The sequence below is a fragment of the Rhinolophus ferrumequinum genome, chromosome 2 (assembly GCF_004115265.2).
Source record: "Rhinolophus ferrumequinum isolate MPI-CBG mRhiFer1 chromosome 2, mRhiFer1_v1.p, whole genome shotgun sequence".
NCBI lineage: Eukaryota > Metazoa > Chordata > Mammalia > Chiroptera > Rhinolophidae > Rhinolophus > Rhinolophus ferrumequinum.
This window is the reverse complement of record NC_046285.1, coordinates 5,312,877-5,319,930: the sequence shown is the minus strand read 5'-3', so window position 1 is coordinate 5,319,930 and position 7,054 is coordinate 5,312,877. Positions and strand designations below refer to the sequence as shown.

General features: G+C 36.0%; 1 pseudogene; it reads right to left on the bottom strand.

Annotated features, from left to right (window-relative positions):
• Positions 1-5,909: 5,909 nt before the first annotated feature.
• On the bottom strand, positions 5,910-6,849 carry LOC117013020 (heterogeneous nuclear ribonucleoprotein A1-like; annotated as a pseudogene).
• Positions 6,850-7,054: the final 205 nt, after the last annotated feature.

Genomic DNA, 7,054 nt, shown 5'->3' with positions numbered 1-7,054 from the left:
CTTCGTATACAGTGGACATGTTTCTTTTTAAGAGAACCCGGATTATGTTCACTCAACATTGTGTTCAGTCCCTGGAAAATAATCATGTTTAGTCAAAACCAATCATGGCAATCCCATTTCCCTCTGTTGTACGTGATTTCCAACCTCCCTTTACAACTGTAGAACAAGTTCTAGCAAATTAGATGCAAATGAGGGAAATATTTGCTTTCTGATAAAAGACTCAGGATATCGAGGAGAGCTAGGTCATGTTGGCCCTTTGCAGCAGCCACTGTGACCTTATGGGAAGAAGCACTGCCAGGTCCAAAAGCCAGTGCAGTGACATAGTACAGCATAAGGATCCAGACTGAGATTTTGGGGAAAGCATTGGATTGCTGAATCAAATGGTAAAGTATACCTTCAGCCTTTTCGAGTGTGTAACAATTTACTGATTTTGTTGCTTAAACCAGCTAGATGAGTTTTCTGTCTTTTGCAGCCAAATATATCATATCTTCCAGAACTACACTCTGATCTTCTAGTCTCAAAGGAGGGCTGGTAAGACAGGAACAGATTAACCAAAGATACTTAATGGTTTTAGAAAAATTTCTTTCAAAATTGTCACAATTTTAAACTATGTATAATTATTACTATTTGAACATGGCTCAAATAACATGTATAATTCCGTGCCTTGTATCTGAGTATAACAAAAGATCTACACTTCATTTGTTTGGGCAGTTACATTTATCAGTGACAATACATAAAAATCTTAATACTTAGGATTTCTTGAAATTGTGTTGACTGGCAAATAGGTTTGTTTTTCTTTCATTTAGACTTTAGACACAATCCCTGGAAAACTTGTAAAATCCCTTTCTCGGTCTTACCATGGTGGAGTGAGGTGAGAAGGAGATGTTTTTAAGTATAATTTCATTATCTGTATGAGTCATGGAAAAGTTATATTGAGGGCTTTAAATGTTATGAAAAGATAAACTTTATGAAGCATACCTCATAAAAATGGATAAAATTTGTGATATCTAATAAGAAATGTACATAAACCTTAGGCTTTCTCTTTTTGCGTTTTCTTGAATATAAACCTGAGAAATTAAAGCTTGGAATTCATGAGCAAACATTCCTCTCCAGAATTACACTTTTCTTCTAAATTTATAAAAGCTATATCTCCAACATCTTTGAATATTTTCAGGCTGTTAATTTTATCTTAACTAATTATATTTTTGGCTATATTCTTAATACTCTGCAATCAGTTACTACACTTATTAATACATTAAAATATATCTCAATTGAGGAAAATAGTGATCATTCATCAGATATTTTGGAACGGAGCGTGAGAAGTGTCCCCGTTCCAAAGCATACCTTACACAATTCCCATGGCTTTCCCCCTTCATTCTGATTTAATAAATGACCAAAAGGCCATTTGATTGACTTTTAACTAAAAGTTTACTAGATTGAGCAACGTAAATGGGAGTACACAATGCCACCATCTACTGACTTCTATCAATGTAAAATTATTTTTGTAATCTTCAAAAGAGATTTTTATTTCTGACAATGAATTATCAATAAACATAGAAAAGTTCACTGATTAAAAGTTACAAATGTATTTTGCTGCTCCATTGCTTTTCCTGTGCGCCATTTGCTGCTTGAGGAAGCATAATAATTTCAAAACAACTATTGAATTTAAGAAACTTTGGGGGGAAATATCATTCTCCAACACAAAATTTTCCACTAAGTAAAGTTTAAGTAATAGAAGGTTACGTTTAAGCAAAGGGATGCTCATATATCTTATGCAAGAAAACTCAAGTACTGTACTCAAAAGTCAACTTGATTTTCTCACTAATTACCTTATTTACTCTTATTTATCATTCAAATAAGCGTGGTTGTCTGGTTTCTCTTAAATAATGGAAATCTGGAGGCTTTGATCTAAAATTTAGTTTGAAATGAATCTAGGGTATCAGTGGCCCTGGGTAGCTGGCAGAAACAAATGCCTCTATTTTTCAGAGGAAGAAACCAAAACACATTGAATTAATTAATATCACACATACAATTTGAAACTTGTATGAATCTAATAACATAACCTCAAAATATGATAGCAAAAATTGACAAAACTAGATGATTCACTTTCATGTTTGACAACTGTTATGTATTCTCACATTAATATATAAATTAAAATGATTACAAAACTATATATGATACAAAACTATATATGATACAAAACTATATATTATTCTATATAATATGTATTTATAAGCATATAATATAATAAATGTAAATTATATTATCAATAATGTAAGTCATTGAACAAGAACATTAACAAGCTTCACCTAATGTCAATATGTAAACAAATCAATATGTAAAACAGAAAAGATTTACAAAAATTGGTGTAGTTCTTAATGTAAGTCTCAATAAAGTCCAAAGAACAGGTATACAGTTTATCTGTAGGGATTATTGTTATTATTCAGAGGATTGATGAGAAGATTAAACAAAACACCCAATGCAGATGCAGAGTACATGCGTAATGTTAATTTTTTTGTCCTTCCGCTTTTGTTTCTACATTGGAAACATTCAAACTACACTTTGAGAAATTCTTTTTCCCCAGGTCTATGGAGGTATAATTGACATATAATATTGTGTAAGTTTAAGGTGTACATGTGTTGATTTGATTCCCTTACATATGGCACAATGATTACTGCCGTAGCATTAGTTAACACTTCCATCATGTCACAATGTCACATAACTATCATTTATTTTTGTATATGTGGTGAGAGCACTTAAGATCTGTTTTCTTAGCAACTTTCAAGTATATAATATGGTATTAATTATAATCAACATGCTGAACATTAGAGACCCAGAACTGATGTGTCTTATAACTGGAAGTTTGTACCCTTTCATCAACATCTCCCAGCCCCAAGTCTTTGATCACCCCCCACCCCAGACTCTGATAACCACTTCTTTACTCTTTGTTTCTACTAGTTCAGATTTTTGAGATTTCACATATAAGTGATATCATACAGGATTTGTCTTCCTCTGTCTAACATTTCTCACTTACCATAATGCCCTCAAGTTTCGTCCATGTTGTTGCTGGTGGCAGGATACCCTATTTTCTCATGGCTGAAAAAAAAAATCTATCTATATCTATATCATCTATATCTATATCTATCTACATATCTGTATCTATAGCTATATCTATATTACCTATATATCACATATTTTTCTTAGCTATTCCTCTGTTGACAGACACTTAGGTTGTTTCCATGTCTTGACTATTGTGAATAATGCAATAAATACTGGGGTGCATATATCTTTTTGAGATAATGATTTTGTTTCCTTTGAATAAATGCCCAGATATGAAATTGCTTGATCATATGGTAGTTCTATTTTTAATTTTTTGAGGAGCCTTCTTACTGTTTTCACTGGTGTCTGTACCAGTCTACACTCCCATTAACAGTGCACAGGGTCCCCTTTTTTTCACAGTCTCGCCAACACTTGTATCTCTTGTCTTCTTTATGGTAGTCATTGTAACAGGTGTGAAGTGATATCTCATGCACTTCCCGGATGACTAATGATGTCAAGCATCTTTTTATGTGCCTGTGTTATGCCTTCTTTGGAAAAATGTCTATTCAGGTCATTTGCCCATTATTAAATCAGACTTTTTCTATTGAGTTTTGTGAATTCTTTATATATTTTGGATATTAATCCTTAATCAGATATAGAGTTCTCCCACTCGATAAGTTGCCTTCATTTTTATTCTTTTGCATGCATGATAAATTCTTCCTTGCCTTCTTATCTGGAAATCACATTTTGTAGAATATTTAAAAATTAAAAACTAAAGGCACTTTAAAAATTGGAACAAATAATATAGACATCCTGATATGGTTATATGTGTATCAGTTGTTTCCTAGGCTAGACTATGAAAGCACAAGAATTTTTATGTCTGTATTGTCAGTGCTTGGAACAGTGCCCGGCATGCATACCTACCCCAAATCAATAGTGCATTTGTGTAACGAAAAAGAGTGCCTGACTCCCAATATATAGTTCTGCAACTCTTAGGTGTCCCTCTTCAGTCACATCTCTACCCCCTGACCCAATATTTTTTGGGAGTTCTTGGGCTGAAATATAAAATTCCTTTTCAATTCACTGATACATACTTTTCTCTTCCACTTCCTTTATTTCATATATTCCCACTAAAATTTGCAAACATATTTCTGTAGAATTCTTCCTGGGTTATGGGAATGATAATAGGCAAAATGGTAGGCTTTTATGCTCAAACTCACTTTGGGTCTGTATTCTTAGGTTTAAATTATCAAGGAAACTGAAAGAGACATCTTATTTATTTAGTTACCAAAGCAGTGTGACTGGGCAGCAAGCACCAAATATAACCAATCACATTTTCCATCTGGAAATCATTACTTCTTTTTATCTTATCTGGTTTGGCTATTAAGTCTTCAGAGGAATGAAGACTTCTGTAATCAAAGGAAAATGGAAGGAATGCTGAGGCATCACAGAAAATAAATAAGACCTTAGTCAAAGTTGAGAAGGAGGAAATAAGAGAAGTGCAAAACTATTGGCCTGGGGCCTACTAAAAGTTAAATTAAACTCATTATAAGTTGCCCTGCCTTGAGAAGAACACAAGTAAAAATGTGTACATGTAGTGAAGAGAAAAGATCATCTACTTAGACTTCAAATTTTGTTCCAGGCAGCACCAGTCTCACCTGGGAAGGTTGAACGCCACAAGTGTCATTTATTTGCACAGACAGCCGCTTTAGGAGCTAGGATCTGCAAAAGTTGATTACTAAGAGGATGTTGGAGAATGAGAACAGGGAGAGTATGTAATGGGTCCCAGGTGTCCCGCTGGGAGAAAGGCCAATATCTGAGATGTGGGAGGAGGTCCAGAAACTGGAGATGATGATGTATTAAAAAGGAAAATGTACGTTTCTTGCTAAGTCTGAGCTCTGTGTCGGTAGAAACCATCTCTGCTTCATTCACAGAATATTGCCTGAAACATTTTAGGCATTTAATAAATACTTACTCAAAGACGGAATGATTAGAAATTCCTGTTGGACATTTGGACCCTAAGGTATTAAAGGCTTTAACTAAAGTAAAATGATGATGATGGGTTTCAGATATCAACCAATTTTCTTATTAATATTCCTCCATATTAATGTTTTTCTACTATTGATTTCATACACGTTACTCTTTGGGCCTTTTATTTTTTCAAGAGGATATTAAATCATTTATTGATTACACATGATAATGGATGATACACAAGTTTCACTTCCATCTATAATTTTATCTGGTCATAAGTCAATTTAGGTATATTTCATAAGATGTACCAACAATTATTAATAACCAAATGAACTCCATGATTCTGCTTGGGTGACCCTTTTAATGGTGAACTCCAGGTCACAACACAGTATCAACTGAACTACACCAATGTTTCTGGAAACAACGGCTTCTGAGCCCAAGCAGGTTGTAAATAGATTTCAAATGGAAGCGGCATCACCCGGAAGGAATTCTAACTTCACACTCTTGGGGTAATTTACAAAGATGGCTTCAGAGTACACTAACTTTACACAGCACATTTAAAAAAAGACACCTTTATTCAGCATTATGATCAGACTATTACATTTAGCAATCAACAGCATGGGTGCAAAAAAAAATCTACATTAAAACTCTTTGTTGGAATGCTTTACACTTCCACAGAACAGAAACTGAAATGAACTGCTATACAATTAGTCACAAATACAGTCCTTGAGAGTTTTTTGCCCATACACACAAGTATTGTCTAAAACAAGACTTCTTTGTAGCAGCTAGGCCCTGCCACCACTGTGCTTGGCTGAGTTCACAAATCTTTGTAACCTGTATCTTCCCTGTCACTTCTCTGGCTCTCCTCTCCTGCTAGAAGCTTTGTTTCCTGACAGTAATTAAAACCTTCTGTCACTGCCATAGCTACTGCTGCTGGAACGACCATAGACATCTTGGTTTCATGGTTTGGTAAAAAATTGGCCTCCACTACCATAAGGGCCAGAGCTTCCACGTCCAAAGTTTCTCCTTTCATGGCTCCCAAATTTGAAGATCAATTGTTGTAACTGCCAAAATCGTTGTAGCTCCAAAATTGCTTCCATCGTTACCAAATCCATTATCGCCACCCCCACTGCCATCATATCTTCCTCCACCACGACTGCCTCCAAAGCCACCTCGACCACTAACGTTTCCTCCATGACCAACGTTGTCATTCCCACCAAAACTACCTCCTCGACCACCACCGAAGTTTTCAGAACCACTTTGACCGCTTTGGCTGGATGAAGCACAAGCCATATTTTGCTTAGACAGGGCTTTTCTTACGTCACAGTTGTGGCGATTCACAGCATGGTATTTCTGAATGACAATCTTGTCTACAGAATCATGGTCATCAGAGGTTACACAAGCAGGGCCTCTCTTCTTGCCACTGCCTCAGTCAATCATGATTTCCACCACTTCGATGTTTCTACACTGTTCAAAATCATCTCTTAGGTGATGTTCTTCAGTGTCTTCTTTAATACCAACAATAAAAATCTTTTTCACAGTTAAGTGACAAGGTCTTTGAGATTCTTCTCTTGAGACAGGCCTCTTGGGTTCCACAACTCTTCCATCCATGTGTGGCCTTGCATTCATGGTTGCACCCACCCCTTCCATGGTGGCATAGGTGTCAAACCCAAAGCCTGTGGAGTCTGTGGCATTTGGAACTCTCATCACCACAGTCTGTGAGGTGCCCCATTGCTCAAAATGGCTCCTCAGACTCTCATCAGTTGTTTCAAAGCTCAAACCTCCAATGAAGAGCTTCCACAGCTGTTCAGGCTCTTTGGGAGACTCTGTGTTAGACATGACGACTGCGGTTCAGGAGACTTGAACAATGCTTACTCAGCCGGTCCACCGACAGAAAGGTCTCTAGGTCTTTTAGAAGAAATCTTTTCTCAGTCATAGGCATATGTCTTTCCCCACCTCTTCTGGCTAGAGAAAATGAATGGGGAGATAGCTTTTCTCTGTATAATATGGAGGAAAGAAGAGTTAGTGTCCACATTCTAACCTG